The sequence below is a fragment of the Eumetopias jubatus genome, unplaced genomic scaffold, assembly GCF_037043125.1.
Source record: "Eumetopias jubatus isolate StellerSeaLion01/CBP00866 unplaced genomic scaffold, mEumJub1_p1.0 scaffold_4, whole genome shotgun sequence".
NCBI lineage: Eukaryota > Metazoa > Chordata > Mammalia > Carnivora > Otariidae > Eumetopias > Eumetopias jubatus.
Window position 1 is genome coordinate 138,832,799 of NW_028274810.1, and position 20,825 is coordinate 138,853,623.

Consider the following 20,825-nt stretch of genomic DNA (forward strand, 5'->3'; position numbering starts at 1 on the left):
GGTGCTAAGCATGTCACCAATATTACTGAATATAAACTTTTCAGCACTCTTATTTTCTTTCCATTTTACAAATAGGGAAACCAAGGCACAGAGAGGTTCAGAAAGTCACCTAAAGTCATATAAACTAGTAAGTCGCTAAATTTGGATTTAAAACTGATTTAAAACTACAGAATCCATGTCCGTTGCCACCACACAAGCCCATTTTATTAAATACAATGGAGATTTTAAAATATACCAGAGACTGTGTTCTCTCTGGCATTAACCAAGTAAACGCATACTCTTTTGTTGATCCATCAAGCAAGTCAGCCAATTATGTCCTTTATCCCTCACTACAATTAACCTCTAGAGCTATGAAATTCCTTTCCTTCCAGAGGCTCGTCAGGACTCCAATCTGGAATATGGCAAAGAGCCATACACACACACACACACACACACACACACACACACACACACACACACAGTTGATTTTGGTGGGTTGAAAGCCAGAGACTAAGGGAAAAGAACCCCTGGGAAGGATGCCTGTGATAATCAAAATTAACTTCTGATTAGAATTAAGAAGAGAGCCCAATCTAAGGCAAAGTGGACTTGTTAATTTGCCAGAGAAACAATTCATTTCCTGTCCAGGAAGGAAGTAAATCTAGCCCTGCAAGTATGTGGGTAAGATGGTCGCACATGACCTGAGAAAGAGGTAAGAAAGAAGGAACTCTTTTCACACAGGGTCTTTCTTAGGAGTAAGAGGCAAGGCCGATCTTTCCCCGGCAAGCTCAAGCTCATTAGCTCTGTGTTGCTAGCCTCATATGAGATCACTAAGATTTACTGTATAATATTTAACTGGATCCAGTTACAATGTCCTTGTTAACTCTGAAAGACAAGTTATTTGGCAGAAAACTGAACACAATCCTCCCCTTTGAGAGGTGTAAATATTTATCTCCCTAATCCCATTGGGAGAACAATCTTGTAGCTAATAATATGGTCTCTGCAAAGATGTAACCATAGAGCTCAGCTAGGAGAGTCACTAATTAAAAGGCATCTTCTCCATGATATAATTTTTGAACTAGCTGATCAGAAGCATTTAAAGGTAAAATAAGGCATCTTGTTTTCCAGTTTTTGACACGTGTGATTTACACCAAGTTTCTTCATTTAATTAAACATGTGGGAAGGACAAATAATGGCCTACACTCATGCTCTCCCTCACAAATATTTCACAGTGCTACAAGGTGAGTGGCACAAATGAGTGATATATAATTTCAATTAAAGAATTGAAGTTTATGCATTTTTTCTTAAATTAAAACAGAATCGTGGATTTTTTTCCAATAATATCACTCTTGCTAGCTTGTATTTTGTTTAATTCTGGATTTTGATTGATTATACATGATAAAATTCCAGTTCAAGGTATCCTAAACAAGAAAAGGAATTTATTAGTTAGCATAACTGAAGAGTCTTAGAGAAGTAACATCTTCAGATATGGCTTGACCAAGATGCTAAAACAGTGTCATGTAGACTTTTACTCTCTCAACCTTCTTTCTTTGCTTTCCTTGACACTGATTTCATTCTCATGTAGGCTCTCCCCATGAAGTAGCAGAATAGCTTACCTTACCACTTAGCAACACCAATAGAAATCAGACCTTTCCTTCCCACTATTATAGAAAAACTCTGGGATTGAGTCTCACTCTATCACTGGGGTCACTTGTCCATTTCTGCCTCCAGGGGGGATAAAATATGCTGATTTGTTCAATCAATCACCCCCCTGGAGAGGGGGCACTGGGCAGGTAGTGGGTCCCACTCAATTACATGGGCAGAGAGCAAGATGATTATTAGACAAAATGAAATGCTGGTTCTAAAAAGAAAACTGAAAGCCAAGCGGGCAAAACCAAAAGTAGTCAACTCCATACAACAATGCAGAATGTTAGCAAAAGCATTTGTCCACTGCACCTAACAGACAAACCTATCTTAGGTTTCACACTCTTACAGGACAACACCAGCAATTACATTATGGTCGTAATGTGGATTAGAATCTCGTGAATCCTAACAATTTATTTTCTCATTTTATTGATAGATAAATTTTGAATAAAGAAGAGAGCACAGGAAAATGCAGAGAGAGTAAGTACTATATCCACATCCACACTGACTCTGATGCCATTATGGTAAACTTTGCTTAACTTTACATCCAGATTCTTTTCCAAGTGTCATCTATCATATGTGTGAAAACAGATGAAGGTATGAGAGCTGCTCCAAGACCTCTGAAGAATGAGCCTTATGGTAGCCCATCTCTGCAGGAGGGGAACCTCTAACCCACTGGAAAAGTTCTGGTTGCTTCATTTATGTTGTTTGGGTTTATTTTGGAATTTTTTCCTCAGATTTCCAACCGATACTAGCATATAATGTAGGAATTGCCAAGGATGTTATTGATATCAACAATATAATTTGCAGAAAGATCCAAGCTTCAAAATGAGGGTAGAAATGAATGACTTTCATTGTTTTATACAAGCAATTGCATTTTAGTGCCCCCAAATAATTCTATCTTGTTTAATATCGCCATAGAATAAGGTAGTTGATGTAGGAAATTTTTCCAGCTACTTGTTTAAATTATATGTTACTTTGACACATTTTTCTAAAGTGCATCATTTTATTTAGGAGCTTAACACACATATTGGAGCCATAGATAATTCACATGTCAAAAATCGGCAGTCTCAGGTCTGATGACTTACTGGGGTTTGTATGGATCTTTAGCCAATATATTAGATGTCTTCAAACTCATGTGAAATTGGAGTTGCATCTGCTGTGTCCTCCTCCACTGCCAGATGGTCCACTAGCTTCTTAGCGCTACAAGCGTATCTTCCTCATTGCAGTTTCTGACCTGTGCTAGAAGGGGTAACAAATAGCTTGTAAGAATTTATCTAAAATAAGAGTACATAGATTCCATGTGATAATTTAAGGAGTTCTGCAGTAAGTAAGGTACAAGGGTTTCAGTGGCAGTCAGTGTTAAGATCCACAGGATTCAAAAATCATCTATCACTTTTTCACTTCACTTTTCTTGTGAAATTCAAATTAAATAATCTGAAAGCCTTTTGTAAATTATGAAACAATACCCAAAAATTAAATGCTGTTGATATTATTTTTCCTTGAACTTGAAGCTTTGACTTGTTGCTGAAAACCATCCAAATTTTTTGGTTTCTTTTTCCTTCCTGTATCCTTCAGAGATAAATCAAAACAAGTAATGGTTTGTTTCATTCAATCATGTTTTTATTTTCATTCTATTTTTCCAAAGTCCAAGTTCTACTTTGTTTTTGGATTTGTTTTGTGGGATTGCATTATATATTCTATAAAATTTGGGGAGTGTTGGGAATGAATATATGCTCAGAGGACCTTTGGGACAGGTTTACAGCATTTTAATAAGTGGATTTGACAGACCTAGGGAATCTACTTCCCATATCGCTCCAATAAAGACCCAAGGAATGAAGTATGGATAGGGACTATTAAGAGGTCTCTTTGAGACCCCTTTCTTTATTGGGTAGAGATTCAAGGTATGCCTAATTGCCAAGTTTAGCAAATAAAAGACCAGTTAAATATGATTTTCGTATGAACAATGAGTAAATTTTTAGTGTAAGTATTGCCAAATGTTATGTCCTGTACTTTATCTGGCAACTGTAGGTAAGACATTGCTTTTAAGATTCTTAAAAGACTCCTTATCTACTTGAAAAGGACCATAAGTAGTCTTAACAAAACTGTAACCTTCAGGTGATCTTTACCCAAAAGTGAGATACCGTTGTCATCTGGAAAAGGATTCTGTGGGTTGACCAGGGTCATCTGAGATGTTCTCTTTTAGTGTCTCTCATGTAGGTGCAATTATATGGCTGCTGGGGCTGGAGTGATCTAAAAACTCAACTGAGCTGGAGACCCAAGAGACCTCACTCACGTAACTGGCTATTGACTGGGAGCTCAGCTGACACTATTGATTAAAGTCTCTACATATGGCCAATCCTCATGGCTTAGGCTGCTTCTGGCAGGATGGCTGTATTCCTAAACAACATCCCAAGAATGAGTGTTCCAAGAGCTAAGTCTTTTGTTTTTGCCTTCAAAGAAAGCAAACTCAGTGATATTGTTGGTACCACCAACACTCACGTCTTAGAGATGTTTAATATTGTTACAGCAGATGTTGCACGGCTTCTGGTCTCTAGGAACACATTTACTTCAATAACTATGAGTAGAAAGACAAAGAGGAGAGGTCAAAGAGTAGCAGGTGAAATGAGGATTGGACAAAGAGGCAGAGGGACAGGTGTGGAGGCAAGTTATAGACAGAGCAGTGGTGGCCAGGAGTAGTGGATGGGGTGGGCGATAGAGTGGGAGAGACACTGGACTGATATATGGATTATCTAGGATAATTCTGAGGAAAGGAGAGCTGGTTTAATTAAGAAATAAGTTTACCTCTGAGGGAGAAAAACTGAGAACCTGAAATACAGTAAAAAAAAAATCTTTTTATACTTCAGACCCTATAAGAAACTAAAATGTAGTAGGTTTGTGGTTTATCTTTTCTTAAAGAAAGTAAAATTTTATTTGATTTTATTTACACTTCTTTCCATTTCTATTAAGTCTATGCCTAGTCACTTTAAAATAAAAGACTACTTTCACTTGAATGCACTAAAAAAGTTAATTTAACCATAGAAACTTGCCTCTAACATAGATCTTGGCTTATATCTTGAATTATAACATTCACTTCACTGCTGTTTCCCTTCCATATTTCATGAATGTCCCAAGTATAAGCTGAGAGCCCCAAAGGTATTCAGGACCTTGAGTGACTAATTCCACTCTATCAAAGTTTCTAATCATAAGTTCTTGAACTGCTTAAGCTACACTTGGTGTACAATGTTTGATTGAGGCTCCCTGTGATTGTAGGTTAGCCCCAGAGGTTGCTTTTGGTTAAATAAATATTAGGTCTGTTGGAAGGCTACCTTTCCCAACCATAACATAGCTGCCTGATGAGCAGAACAGTTGGTGGCTGAGTAAGAATATGCTCCGCCTGCTGCCATGAAGCGTGAAAGGAGGTTGCTGATAGCTCGACTTGCCCTGAGAGACTGCAGAATAGAAAGGTCAAGCAACTCAGTTGTATATTGGGTCTAAAATGCAACTGAGTTGTTTCTGAAAGGCAAGCCCAGAGGGAGACTATAACAAGAGGGAGAAATGAGATCCTACTGTCCAGCCAGTGACTGAAAAATCAGGCTATGATCTAGTCTGTCCCTGTATCAGAAAATAGAAATGTCCACAATAGCCAAACTATGGAAAGAGCCAAGATGTCCATCAACAGATGAATGGATAAAGAAGATGTGGTATACACACACACACACACACACACACACACACACACACACACACACACACACTGGAATATTATGCAGCCATCAAAAAGAATGAAATCTTGCCATTTGCAACGATGTGGATAGGCCTAGAGGGTATTATGCTAAGCGAAATAAGTCAATCAGAAAAAGACATGTATCATATGATCTCACGGATATGAGGAGTTCTTAATCTCAGGAAACAAACTGAGGGTTGCTGGAGTGGTGGGGGGTGGGAGGGATGGGGTGGCTGGGTGATAGACATTAGGGAGGGTATGTGCTGTGGTGAGCGCTGTGAATTGTGTAAGACTGTTGAACCACACACCTGTACCCCTGAAAAAATAATACATTATATGTTAAAAAAAAAAAAGAAGATATAGGAAGGGAAAAATGAAGGGGTAGAAATCAGAGGGCGAGATGAACCATGAGAGACGATGGACTCTGAGAAACAAACTGAGGGTTCTAGAGGGGAGGGAGGTGGGGGATGGGTTAGCCTGGTGATGGGTATTAAAGAGGGCACGTACTGAATGGAGCACTGGGTGTTATATGCAAACAATGAATCATGGAACACTACATCAAAAACTAATGATGTAATGCATGGTGATTAACATAACATAATAAAATTAAATTCAAAAAAACAAAGAAAACAGGAAATTTCGCCCACAGCATTCAGTAACAGGACCTGGAAAGCCATTGAGTAGGGAGGGAAAAGTAATGGGGGTGTACATTTCATGCTAAATTAGAGTATATATGGCCCTGGAGAAAAGCAAAATAAGACTGGTGGTCATCAGTCAGCAATATATGCATCCTGTTGATGTGGCCTAGCCATGAGTAACTAGAAAAAAGTTTTATTTGGAAAATGGGGCTTGGGAATAAAAATGAGTTAAAGTGATAAAGGAATAACCAGTTTGCCTCTATAGGCCATAAAGGCTGAGATTAACCTATCCTAACATAGCATTTCTAAACAGCCTTGGAGGCAGATAATCATACCTGAATAGTCTTCAGTCTCCTTCTCTAAGAACTAGTCTTGACATTGGAGACATCAGGTAATGTTGGAAATGTACAGTGGATCTTTGCTACATGCATTGTTGCTCTAACCTTGTCATATCATCCTTGTGGCAAAAGGACAAGGGTGGTTCATTTGTTGATATTTCAAACATCAGTTACTCGTCCTCGTCCTCCCTCACTTAAATAAAGCAAAACAACTCCTAGAGTTTACCTAACTCACTTCAGACAGTGTCTTTGTGTAGCTTCCAGGGAAGATCAAAAACTCTTCATCCCTATGTGTCTGAGGCCGGCTTGTCATAACCAGCTGGATTTGCAGCTCGGTAGCCAAAGCCTGGCTCCCTCTAAGCGGTCATCCCCGTAGCACTTCTGCTATCCTCAGATGACCACGCAGAGGCAGACGGAGAGATAGCCCTTCTTTTCCGTCTCCCTTTCTTTCCTCCACAGGAGTGGCTCAGCAGCTCCATTAAGGTATTCAGATTTCCAAAGACCAGCCCCCATGAAGTGGCTTTCCAGGTGGGAACTTGACAGAGCAGAGGCAGATTACTGACACTTCTGAGTCTGGGCGGGAAATGGAATGAAGCGCACTTGCAGCAGAAAGACAGACCCCACTCCCTTTTCAGACAGCCTCCGGCCACTTGAGTCACTGAAACCTCACTGAGCAGCACAGTTACCTATGAAAGAGCTTGACCCACGGGTAACACTCAGAACACGGAACCACTGGCACAGCCTGAACCCTGAATAAAAGCTGGGTCTGGAAGGTCTCGCTATGCCAGGAGTTAACCCTTGAGGTGCTGGATTCAGGGTGTCTAGAGGTTCTTGGGGCAGAGGCAGGTGTGGTTTGCACAAGTATGTCAGCACTCCAGCAGCTGTGGTAGTTGTGTCTGCGTTCGCCTGCGTCCTGTCATTCCTGTTCATAGCCTGCACCTTTCTCTAAATGCTCTATTATAAGACACACAAAAAATAAATACGATTTGATCTTGATTTTGTACCTTTGCCGTGTTTCTTACGCAATTATGTAGTTAACTGCACTGTCTTAAGTTTTCCTTGTGTGAGATAGTTTTCCCCACCTTCAGTCAAGACATCATGAAAACACAGTGATTGTGAGAGCTTTCCGAAGGAAAATCTGTCATCTGAAAATAGCATTACTACTCTCTAGTACTGTCTTTGAAAGAGTCTTAAAGAATTTTTGTCATGTAACTTTCTTGACACAGTCATTAAAAATGCACATACTAACTTAGTGGGATTCAGATTTGAGAGTTATAACTACTGCTACCCTTCTCTTAGTTATTATTAGTGTATTGTGTTGGTGTCATTTAGATAACATTCTAAAGGAAAGTTTAGGCTTACTCTTTTTTACTGTCCCTGAGTCAAATATTTTTGAATGGGTCAAAAATACACTCTTCTTATTTCTGTGTTTTACCACAATAAAAAAAGTTGTTAATGATGTTAGAGTATATTAGAAATCCAGGGACTTCCAATATAAGGACACAAATAAATATTTATATGTATACTGATACCTGTATATTAACTGAGATGTGACTTGTAAACATTAAGACTGTCATATTCAATTGACTAATGGATAAAAAAATATATATACTGTATCACATTAACACGAATATCTGAGGACATAGTACAATTTTCACAGCGAAGCCACTTCCTCAGCAGGATAAGGTGAAAATAACACATTTCTGTTAGCACCCAAACCTAAACCATTAGTTGATAAAACGAATGAAAAATAAAACATGTACTGAAGGAGATAAACCTGTTTCTTTATCTCATCACTTAATGGCTTAGAAAAGGTTTCTGAGGGAAGAAAATGTTGTGGGAATTGGGTTGCATGTAGAGGAGGATGATTTCAGTTATAGAGTAATCTCATCGGTATTGCCACAAACCAAGTGCAAGTGACTGCCATAGAGTAGAACAAAAAGCCCTCCTGAATGCATATTGAGCTTCAAAACAAAGAGCAATATAACCGGGGGCTGCTAGATACAAGTCTCCTGAAAGGACATTGTAATTAAAAATATCTGAAGAGTATTTTAAATACAAAGTACCAAGTCATTTCAGGAAGGTCACGGGACCATTGACAAAGAATGACAAGGATACTCCGCAAGTAAGTGCTGGGAATTGCATGTTTTACTTAGAGACGAAAAGAAAAGTAAGTGAAGGGTAGAATTCATGTCCCATTCTAATTTTATCGTCGTGAGAGTAGCCATGCCACCACTCAATGACCTGTTCCTGCTTCTGCATCGCTTACACCTGCAAGGGACGGTGTGGAATCAGAAGTAGCACTTGCCATTAAGTCCCAAAACAAAGTTTCTGTCGAAGAGGAAGCTACGGACAGTTTAGTGATGGGCGGGTGCGGAGGGGCAGACACAGAAGAAGGAAGCAAGTGTTGAAATTTGAATTGAGAAACATCCTTTTCATCCAGCCCATCCTCTCCCTGAGCCTGTCTTGTGCCACACGGCAAAGAGCCTCCAGGGTTTTGAGAACCTGAGCTTGAATCAAGATGCTAGATGTCAGTTCTGTTGACATCATGCATTTCCTCCACAACATGGACACATAATGTCTTCCACAGCTCCACTCACCTGTCTGTAAAAGGAAGATAAGGTACACATTTTTCCACTTGAAGTTGTAACGACGAAATGCTTAGACTGAGTCTCTTCAGTGAGGAACCGGAACACAAGAAGCACCGTGCCCCCGAGCGGCATCGATCTACATTTTCACCGAAGCAAATTCAAAGATATACTTGGGATGTCCTGGACGCCCAGATAGACACAAGATACAACATAAGTCCTTGACCGTCATTCATTCTGTACATCCTGCTTTAGCCCTGGTCAAAAACAGGTTTCAAAAAGCAGAATTGTCGTCATGTAATTCTCTGTTCAGGTATATAATATGATAACACACTTTTTTAGCACTTACCATGTTTTACCAAGCCCAGTTTTAAGTACTTTGCACGTATCACTCATTCACCTGCCTGATAACCCCCTGGTGAATACTATTTTTCTCCCCTCTTTATATTTAGGCAAATAAGACAGAATAGATAAATTGCCCTAGAGGTACTGGTTTCCTCTTGCTGTATAAAATCAGCACGAACTCAACAGCTTGAGATAATACACATTTATTGACGCATGGTTCCTGTCAGTCACGAGTCCAGGCACATCTTAACCGTTCCTTTGCTCACGGTCTCCTTGTAAGGCTGCAATGGAGGTGTCCTTGTGCTGCTCGCGCATCCCCAGGCTCAGCTGGGGAAGAAACTGCTTCCCAGTTCACGCAAATGGTTGGCAGAAATCATCTCCTTGCAGCTGCAGGACAGAGACCCTCCCTTTTGCTGGCTGTTGGCTAGAGGCCACCCTTAGGTGCTAGAGACCACCCTTAGGTGCTAAAGGCCACCTGAGTTTCCTTCCTGTGCGGCTTCTCCCGATTGGCTACCTATATCATCAAACCTACAAGGAGAGCCTCTCACCTCATGGAAGAATCAGTCCCTCCCTTAAGGGCTGTTCACCTAATAAAGGTGGGACCCACTATGGGGTACTCTTCCATTTAACTCAAAATCAGTTAATGTGAGACATTATATCTGCAAAATCTCTTCACCTTTGTTGTATTTTACCAGTGGTAAGTCAGTCACAAGTCCCACTCACACGCAAGGGAAGGGATCCCACAAAGGTTTGAATAACAGGAGGTTGAAATTATTGGGGAGTCACCCCAAGGTCTATCTGCCACACTAGATCAGTGCTTCTCAAACTTGAACACACATATGAACCATCTGGTAATCTTTTTGCCTGATGAGGAGTATTGGACAAATATTACTGTAGATTCTCAACAATCACATCCTCTCTCTAAAAAAGAGAAGATTTTTTTGGTTTTGTTTTATAAATTGGACCTCCATAGACATTCTCATCTGACTGAAGTGTTTCATCAGAGAAACCTTTCCCTTCTAAGGAAAAGGAAAGGAAGTACAGGTTTTAAATATTCCTTGGCTTTTGAAAAGAATATTTACTTTAAAGAAGACAGGATATAAAACATGTACTTAGCTACAAATAACTCTCCTTGGACTTTGTAGGGGGAGGTCTTTCTTTTGAAGATAATAAAAAAACCCTGAATGAAACTTTCTCTTCTTGTAATCTCTCCCAGAGAGGAAACTGTTATCTACCTTCTTTTAAAAATGCTGCTTAGAGGGGCACCTGGGTGGCTCAGTCGTTAAGCGTCTGCCTTCGGCTCAGGTCATGATCCCACGGTCCTGGGATTGAGCCCCGCGTCAGGCTCCCTGCTCCGTGGGAAGCCCAATTCTCCCTCTCCCACTCCCCCTGCTTGTGTTCCCTCTCTTGCTGTCTCTCTCTCTGTCAAATAAATAAATAAAATCTTTTTTAAAAAAATGCTGCTTAGATCCTTACAATTTAAATTTAGCTCTTGGGCACCCTCTGCTTTCTCCCTGTGGGGTACAAGTGGTGTTAAATGACAGAAAGATGTTAAAGCAAGATATCTCCCCACACGGCTTCTTTTGACTCTTTGAATAAGTGCCAAACTCTACTTACAAAAAAACAACAACAAAAAAAAATCTGAAGATAAGTCTGTCAGAGAGTCTTGAAATTAACATAACTCAGACCTCGTGCCAGTGTTCTAAAACTTAAAATAGTGAAGTACCAATTGTCTGCCAGTTAGCCGCAAGGCTTCCAAGGCAAAGCCAGTGCTCCAAGATCAGAGCACGCTTCCAACGCTTACCTTGGCATTGGGAAAATGAAGGCAGAAGGACCAAGATAAACGCTTCCTTGTAAAAGCACACATTGAAAGCTGAAATCTTACCACAGATGAGAACCACAATGAGATCATCTCCTCTTTGAGCTGTGCTAATAGCTTTACATTCCAGACCCCATTTAATCTTCACAACAAACTTGTCAAATGCATATTTACACTTCCCACTTGGTTAGGCAACTCAGGCAGAGAGAAGTTAAGAAACACACTCAAGGTCACACAGCTAGCTGGTGGCTGGACTGAACTTAAACCCAAGTCAGCCTACTAATGCAGACAGAGAAGGGGAAAAGCACACTAGGATGCTCGAGGAAAGTAAGAGAATACCATGCAAGAAGACTGTAGTGGATTGAATGGTGGCCACCCACCATTGGGCGGTCCACATCCTAACCCCTGGAATTTGTGAATATGACGTCATTTTTAAAAGGGTCTTTGCAGATCCTCCTGGATTATCTGGGGGGGCCCTAACTAAACCCAATGACAAATGTCCTTACATAAGAAAAAGGCAGAGGAGAATGTGGCACACAGAGAAGAGGAAAAGACACAGACATGAAGGACCATATAAAGACAGAGGCAGAGACTGAAGAAGGGTTGCCACGAGCTGAGGAAGCCTGGAGCCACCAGAAGCTGGAAGAGGCAAGAAAGAACCTCTCCCTGCCAAGTTTGTGGCAATTTGTTAGGGCAGCCCTAGCAAAACAGTACAGACTTAGAAAAGGAAACCTTAGATTAACAAGTTGTGGAGTCCCGTGTGCCCGAATCTCTGACTGGATTAGACACCCTGAGAGGGCACCGACACCACCTCATCTGTCTCTGAACGTCTAAGCTTTGTGATTTTGATGTGCTGCTTAATGAACGTTCATTGAAAGGAACCACAGAAAGAGCTGGAAGTCTAGCAAGTAGATGCAGTAAAGGCTGTAAGCCTGAAACCCTCTGAGAGCGTGCAGTGGTGGCGGTGGCAAGTCCGGTCCTTGTAAAAGGGCACATGGAACGGCAGTAGGGTGTGCGTGCGTGCGTGTGTCCATGTGTGTGCGTGCGGCTCTCCCGCAGGACTAAGGAGAAGGATCAGGAGTCCTGCCATCATCTGGGGATGTAGCTGTGGCCCTGGGGAAATTCAGAGCTGCCAAATGTTTTCAGCCTTGTCTAATCAAAACGTAGTCGTGGAAATGGACACCGATTCCTGTAAAATCTGGAATGGGAGAAAATAGAAATAAATTCGAGGCCCTCTTCCTATTCACTCTGTTTTATTTTTTAATTTACTTTTTAAGTAAATTTAAAAAAACACAAAGGTATGCAGTGAAGTCTCCCTCCCCCATCACCCATCGATTCACCCACCAAATATTTGTTGAGTACCTACTCTGTGCCCTGTTCTCAGTGCTTGGGGTGCATGAGTAGGGCAGGCAAAACAGTTGTCCTCATGGCCTTCACATTCGGCTGCGCTGAGAAGTGGAGGCACAAGTCCTTGAGAAGGCCAGACTTGAGCAAAGACTTGCAGGGACCTTAGCGAAGCAATTATCTTTGCCCTACTACGTTTGTAGTTAACAGTTTTCTGAAAGCTTCTAGAGTTTCTTTGTGGATATGGCAGCAAATTTGAACATATACACTTATTTTCTCTTTCTTGAAAACAAAAAACAGCATATTCTACTGTATCTTGCTTTTTTGTTTAGTAAATCTTGGAGATTTTTATCAGATAACTTTCTTGACTGGAAAGTTTACCTGTTTATTTATTTTTGTACTACTGACTAGAACATCCTTATTTGGGTGGATATAATAATGAATTTAATTGTTTCCTTATGATGGAAATTTTGGTTGTTTTTAATCCTTCACTATTCTGAAAAATGCGATAGTGCATAACTTTGTACAAATATCATTTGACTCTCTTGGATAATTTCCCAGAAGAGGAATTTCTGGGTCAAAGCTCTATGAATGAGTGATTTTTAACAAATACTGCCAACTGCCCTCCTGATATATACCTCCCAACAACAGTGAAGGAGAGTGCTGGTTTCTCACACGTGACTAACTGTGTGACATAAAATATTTGTTTATAACTAAGTGTTCTGGCCATTGCAGTTGACAGAAAAGTGATAATCCCATGTAATTTTAAATTTTAGTTTGTGTCTTATAAATAAGGGTGTGTTTAGGAGCCATTTGCATTTCTTTTCCAATTAACTCTATATTTTTGCCCAATTTTCTACTGGGAAGTTGGCCTTTTTCTCATTGATTTCTATGTGCTTTTTATATACTAGGGAGATTATTCTGTTTTAAGAGTTGCAAATATTTCTTCCTGTATGTTGTCTTTTGACTTTATCTATAGTTTCTCTTTTATTTATATTTTTCCTTGCATAATTTTTTCAATGTAGTAACATGTATTGATATTTTTCTTTATAGCCTCTAGATTTTGAACATTATTTCAAAAGACTATCCTCACTACAAATTTACAAAAGGATGTTCTCATTTTCTTCTAGTATGGTTTCATTTTTTACATTTAAGTTTTTGATCTATTTAGAATGTATTCAGGTGCACAGCACGAAGGATGAATCCAACTTTTTCCTCAGCTGCCCCCTTACTTTTCCATCACCATCTTTTGAATAGTCTATTTTCCCCCTCCTGATCTAACACCTGTATCATGTATTAATTTCTTATATGTAGTTGGGTTTATTTTCTATCCCGCTCCAGTGGTTCTGTTTGTCAGTTCATGTCAATACAATACTATTTTATAATTGAAGTCTCTCTCTCTCTTTTTTGTGTTTGTGTGTGTTTTCCTGTCTTTTTTTTTTTTAAGATTTATTTATTTTTGAGAGAGAAGGGAAGGGAGGGGAAGAGGGAGAGAGAGAGTCTTAAGCAGACTCCTCGTTGAGCATGGAGCCAGACATGGGGCTCAATCTCATGACCCTGAGATCACAACCTGAGCTGAAACCAAGAGTTGGACACTCAACTGACTGTGCCACCCAGGCACCCCAATTCTTGATTATTTAATTTTCATATGACCTGTAGAATCAGTTTGTCTCCTTCTAAGGAGAGAAAAATATTAAATTATTGTAATAGAGTTAAATTTACCATAGAGAGAAATTATGTAAAACCCTCCTAAGATTATGTGTGTTTTTTTATATTTTATTTTTTTAGGTTTCATTTAAATTCCAGTTACTTAACATATACTATAATATTAGTTTTAGGTGTACAATATAGTGATTCAACACTTGCTTATATCACCTGTGTTCATCACAGCAAGTGCAGTCCTTAATCCCCATCACCTAATTAACTCATCTCCCTACCCACCTCCCTTCTGGTGACCATGAGCTTGTTCTCTATAGTTAAGAGTCTGTTTCTTGGTTTGCTTCTTTCTCTCTTTTTTTCCCCTTGCTCATTTGTTTTGTTTCTTAAATTCCTCATAGGGGGGAAATCATATGGTACTTGTCTTTCTCTGACTCATTTCACTTAGTATAATACCCTCTAGCTTCATCCTTGTCCTTGCAAATGTCAAGATTTCATTCCTTTTTATGGCTGAGTAATATCCCATTGTGTATATATATATGCCCTATCTTTTTTATCCATTCATCAGTCCATGGACACTTGAGCTATTTCTATAAATGACATATCCAACTATGATTTTTATCTTTTCTTTATTCAGTTGTATTTTGTGCCTTTCAGGAGTACTTTAAGGTCCATAATTTTTGCATATTTATTTGTAAGCTTATGCATAGATATTTTATTTTTATTGTTATTATAAATGGCTAATTTATTTCATTATACCTTCTAAATGATTGTTAAATATATGAATGATGTTCATTTCTGCATAATAATTATCTACCCCACCATCCAACTGAATTCTTATTCATTTAAAAATATTTTTAGTTGATTCTTGTGTTTTCCAAGTACACATTCATAGTCTTTGTAAATAAAAACAGATTTATGTCTTCCACTCCCATTTTTCTACCTCTAGCTTCTTTTTCAAGACTTTTTTTAATCATTGATTGGTGTCTTTCCACCTCGTCCATAAATTTTTGTATCTGTTTTGCACTCTCCCTTCTTCTTCGTAGAGGTTTCTTTGTCTTTAAGTTTATGGGTAAATGTTCACATTTTTCATCTGTTTTGTGGCAACTTTTTTTCTGGTGAATCTTCTTTGTTGATAGGTTTACTGTACTTTCCCACATGTTTCTCTTAAAGTGTGTTTAGGTTGATATTGTGCTTATTTAAAACTCTTTTTACATCAGTGAGTTAAGTTTTCTGGACTAAGCATTTAAGAAAGCTCCTGTGGGGAGAGAGGAGAGGTCAGAGTAGCTTCCCAGTGTTCCAATTTCTGTTGCTACCACAGAGATCAACCATTTCCTGCAAATACAGTGCATCCATGCAATTCTCTATGCAACTTTACTACCTCTGCCTCTTTAAATCCATTGCTTTTCAAAGTTGAAGTTTAGGAGGATTTTTATTACCATTTCTGACACCAGATTTTCCCACTCACTATAGGAAACGTCATGCGGTTTTTTAATAGAGGGTGAAGCCCTTCCTTTCAGAAAATGTGTTTTCGCAAAATCCTTCTGCAACCTACCTTCTAAGTATTCATCTTAACTTCCTGCTAGGTGGACTCTAATCTCAGCTATTTTAGCAGTCATTACACATATGTCAGAGTCTGCAGATTATCTGTGTCCTATTTAACTGAAGATAGAGTTTTGAGAGTTTTTTGGTTTTTTGTTTTTTTTTTTTAACCTGTTGGTTTTAGATGACTACCAGAGAGGGGGTAGCCTGGCATACAAAGCTATGTTCAATAAGCTATGTCAGCAGTTTTCTTTTCCTCAAAATAACAGCTCTTCCCTGAAGTTTTCTAGCACAAAGTTTCGGGATTGGGAGTAGATCGTATGAGAAATGCATGTCTGTGGATGAGCTTTGCGTGTGTGGTATAATTATGATTACTTATTTCCTTCTGGTTTTCCAAACTTTCTCTTTCTGTCATGACTTTCTCTCTCTTTCCCTCAACACATACACATATTTACACACACACACACACACACAGAAGAGGTTGTATATAAGATTATCAGTGCTCTATAAAAAGCTTAAATAAGTGAGAACCAAAACTCTCCCTTGGATTTGGTAATGAGGAATTCATCTGTGACCTTGAATAAATTGAGTTTGTGGAAAGAAACCAGAATTGTGAGTTGAATGAGTTGGGATGTGAAAGAAAAGTCATAGATTAAGAAGCAGAAACTACCTTTTAAATACTCTTTTTTTTCTCTTTATTGAAATATAATTGACATATAACATGGTATAAGTTCAAGTGTACAACATAGTGGTTTGATACATTTTTTTTTTTTACAAAATTATTATCACCATAGAGTTAGCTAACACTTCTACCAGGTCCTATAATGACACCTGGCTATTAAGGAAAGGAAAGTTTTACAAGATCACATAGAAAGTCAGGGCTAAGACTATATTTAGACCTCCTTAAGAAGCTTGTTTAGAGGGTGGTGTCACAAGATTGTGAAGTCCTGTCCTTCAAGGTGGGAGTGGAAAGCAAGGAATAGGAAAATAATTTGTGTGAGAGCATAGTCATTAACATTAAGTGCTGACTCTTAAGTCAGAGGGCCTGAATTTGATCCTGTTATAACTCTTGTTAGCTCTGTGACATGGCAGAATTTAGTCTCCATGAGCCAAAATGATGCCCTGATCTGTATGAGTCCAGATCTTTCTCCTCAGCTCCAATCCCTACCTTGTGAATTACGGCCTGGATGTCCTTCAGGAAACTCCAATGTGACCAAAATTTAATTTAGTATTTCTAATTCCCAAGCTTATGCCCCCTGTATTTCCATTCTTAGTGAATGAAACCATCTCTGTAGGAACCCAATCTAGAATGCCCATGTTTATCTAAATGCCTTCATTTCTTTCACACATAACATCTCACTCCGACCAATTTGTATCAACCCCACCTCCTCATTTCACCTGAGGTATTTGTGCCCTCCTGTCCAACTTTACTGCTGCCTCTTGGAGTAGGTTTCGATCCTCTCTTATCTATACCACTACTCTCTCATAGTCTCCGCCCAGCTCCCTTGCACTTGGTCTTGAGCCAGAAATCCCCAGTTCCGATTTGTGAATCAGGTTCCCAGGGAAGGTGAAGGGGAGACAGTTGGTGGAAGAGAAAGTGGGAGCAGCTGCCCGTTGGCTGGAATTTGGCACGGTCACTGTAGGAACCAGATAGGGCACTCTCCAACCAGAGTAGCCCTCTCCCACTTCTAATGGTAGAAACAGTCCTGGTCTGCCTAATTTGGAATTAACAAGACTAACTGAAATTTCTGAGTTAGAAGGGCCTAAATGGTGTGGGGAAAAGGCCACAGACCCATTTCCCCACCCCAGCCCCCAACATCCTGCTCTTGTGGTAGGGAACTTCCTTTCGATGAAAGAAAAAAAATTCCTGAGCCTCTACTCTTGCCCACACACCATCCTTGAATCTATCCTTCATACCACCAACAAAGTGAATTTGTTAAAAATTTTGATCATGCATTCTTCAGGTCAAAACTTTATAATATTAGGATTAAACCTACATTTCTTATCAGGGCTTTAAAATGCCTCTACAATCTGGCCCTCCTATTTACCTCTCTAGCCTCGAATGATAAAGATGATGAGAAGTGGTCAAATTCTGGATAATTTTCAAGGCATATCCAACAGGATATACTAGGGAACTGTATGCGGGATATGAGAAAAGAAAAGGAGTCAAAGATTACTTCAGGTCTCTTGGCCTGAGCAACTGATTCTGAGCTGAAAAGACGAATACTGTGAAAAGCTCAAGTTAGAAATATTTATCCAGTTTTGTACACATTAGGATTGAGCTAACCATTAGGCAGACATCTGGTAGACATGACTGCCAGGTTGCTGAGTATACACACCTGAAGTATAAGGGACAGGTCAGGATGGAAATACATGTTTGGGAATTGTCATCATAGAGATGGCATTCAAAACCTTGAGGTCACCAAGGCAGTGAGTATAAATTGAGCAGTGAAGAGGACCCAGTTTTGTGCAGTCCAATGTTAAGAAGCCAAAGAGGAGAGAAAGTACCAGCAAAGGAGATTAAGAGGGAGCAGCCAGTGATGTAGGAGGAAAACCTAGAGAGTTTTGTTCCAGGTGTCAAGTGAAGAAAACATTTGAAGGAGGAGTGACTATTCTCATGTGTCAAATGTTGAGATAGGACAAGTGTATTTAGAACCAATAATTGATTATTAGATTGCATAATATGGAAGTTATTGGTGACAGGACACGTGTAGTTTTAATAAATTGTGAAGGTAAGACCTGTTTGGATTAGGTTCAAGAGAAAACAGGAAACAGAACTGGAGACAGGCAATATACACAATTCTTCCAAAGGGTTTTACTGTTAAGGGGAGTTGAATAATGGAGTGGATATGGGGCCAAGAGATTATATTTCTTTTAAGGTGGAATAAATACCAACATTGTTCAGATTTAAATAGATATAATAAGCATTTACATGTTTGTTTTATGAATTAAGTTAATGTGACTACAGTTTGGTAGTGGGTTTTGTGACATTTGTTCTCTGAAATTTTCTTTAGTCTCTGGGAATAATATGTAAATTGTTATTGCCTACAATGTAAAAGTTTATATTTCATTATTCATACTGAGGTTTGAAATGTAATCTATGAATCTAGGTTATTATTTAGAAGATGGCATCATAATCCTCAATAACAGTATAAATAACAATACAAATAGCTTCCATGTGGTGCTCTTAGTGTATTGGGCAGTAGGCTAACTGCCTTACAGACCTCATCTTATATAAACACAATAACACAGGGGGAAGTAATGATTGCCATTTCCAGACAAGGCAATTGAGTCTCAGAGAAATTAACTAATTCTGCAAGGGTACAGAGATTCTGAAAGAAGATCCAGAATGCAAAACCAATCTGCTTGAACCCAGTACCTGGGCTACTGGTCACTACACTCTTAAAACCTACATGTTGAGTCTCTGCTGGACACACAGCACACTAGAATCTAGAACCATGGTTCTCAACCTTGAGGTATGTTAAGATTAAGGCGGTGCCAGGACTCCACCCAAGACCTGTCTTTAGATATATCACTTTACCGTCTGCAGTTTTTTTTAAACGCTCCACAGGTGATTCCAATGTGATTTAAGATTCTAATGTGATTCTCAGTGATTGTAAACCACTGAGCTCTATATTCCAGGAGATTTCAGGATAGAGTCTGCACTCAACGGAGTTATCACTACCACATAACTGAGACCTCATCTGACCCTCATCATACTGAGGGAAACCTTTCAGACACTGCCTTAAAAGCCTCACTATAAATTATCTTAAAATAAAACACTATGCATAAGCTTTCTTTTGCAGCCCCCAGTCCCTACAAGTGACCCCAGTTGACCTTCCCATCTGAAGACTCACCCCTGCCATGCGTGTGGTATTAATCCTATCCTTCATCAAACAGAATTATTTAAAGAGCTTTAATTTTCTAACCCCATGACTCAACGTCAAGGTATGAATAACAGTAGCCATGTATCAAGCACTTATGCGTGCCAGACATGGCGTTAAGTACTTCACATGTATTAACTCATTTAATCCTCACCCTAACCCTAGGAAGCATTTTAAGTCCAATGCAATCTCAAATTCGCATTACCAAATGATCAAATCTAGAACCAGTAAAGTGGGGTTTGGGTTGAAAAAGATAAACTAGGATAGGGAGACTGTTTACAGGTCAAGGATGATCTAGCGATCTAGAGATTTCAGTTTAAACGATGGGCATGAGAAAGTGACATTAGCTGAGAAAGAACAGGGAAAGAGGAGGGTTTGTACTAAGAAGGAAAAGTTTCTGTCTTGAACCTGGAGGAAGCTCCAGGTCATGCCTGTGGAGATGTTGAGTGCTTCAGTGATACAATGAGCCCCATATGACAAAACACTGCTTCCTGAGCAAGTTGTTGTTCACAATTTAGCTCCAACTTAGTTCCTCAGAGGCCTGCCCTACCATTCTCTAGCCCCTTTTCCTTACCCCATAGAAACTGTATGTTCTCAAAAATTCATAAACCGGGGCCCACAAACAATCCAAAGACATGGTACATCATGTTGGCTCACCCAGTACTACTGTGTGTGAATGTATGTGTGCTTTTGTGTGTATTAACTGTCACCATTTTAAGAATTGGAGGAGTTTTTGCAAAAATCACATTTTTTACATCTCTCGAAACATTATTTCATCAGTTGCCCGTTGTCCTCACCACCCCCTGTTATACCTCAAACCCAACTCACCTCACACATTTGAGTGACCTGCATGACCTGCAGGCATTTGAGTTTGTGATCTCTACCCCTGGCCATTAGAGGGTCTCTAAGTGTACCATGTATCTTCATGCCTTTGTAACTTTGTTTCTTCAGATCAGAGTACCCTTTATCCACCTATTAGGTTTCCATCTTTAAAAAACCAGAAAAAGGATCAGCATTTTTGGGAGGTCCTTCCAATAAAATCAGTCACCCTTTGTTCAATGATCCCATAAAGCTTTATTTCTATTTCTAATTCTAACGTAGCTCTCCCCAGACTATTAAAGCCGTTATGTGTGTCTTCTTCTGGCTAAATTGGGAAAACCTTGAAAGTAGGTTCTATTTTGTTCAGCTTTCTACCCTCTCTTCACGTTGCCTACCATCATGCTTCGCCCATTGTATACATTACATGAGCGTATTCAATTCAATTGAAATCAGAAGCTCTTTTTGTTCTTTATAAAAGTCTTTTTATTCGCACTTTGTGAAACTG

The 20,825-nt window shown here is 39.4% G+C and overlaps 1 long non-coding RNA gene across 3 annotated transcripts; it reads right to left on the reverse strand.

Moving 5' to 3' along the window:
- Positions 1 to 2,627: 2,627 nt before the first annotated feature.
- LOC114215560 (uncharacterized) lies at positions 2,628 to 11,230 on the reverse strand. 3 transcript variants are annotated; one of them, XR_003610584.2, is made up of 3 exons: positions 11,142 to 11,230; positions 8,924 to 9,168; positions 2,628 to 2,862 (listed from the first exon to the last, which is right to left on the reverse strand). It is a non-coding gene; the product is annotated as an uncharacterized LOC114215560 (long non-coding RNA). The 3 variants fall into 3 exon arrangements; XR_003610587.1 differs by having other exon boundaries at positions 8,924 to 9,094; positions 11,142 to 11,223; XR_003610588.2 differs by lacking the exon at positions 11,142 to 11,230 and adding an exon at positions 11,061 to 11,135 and having other exon boundaries at positions 8,924 to 9,094.
- Between the last annotated feature and the right edge of the window lie 9,595 nt (positions 11,231 to 20,825).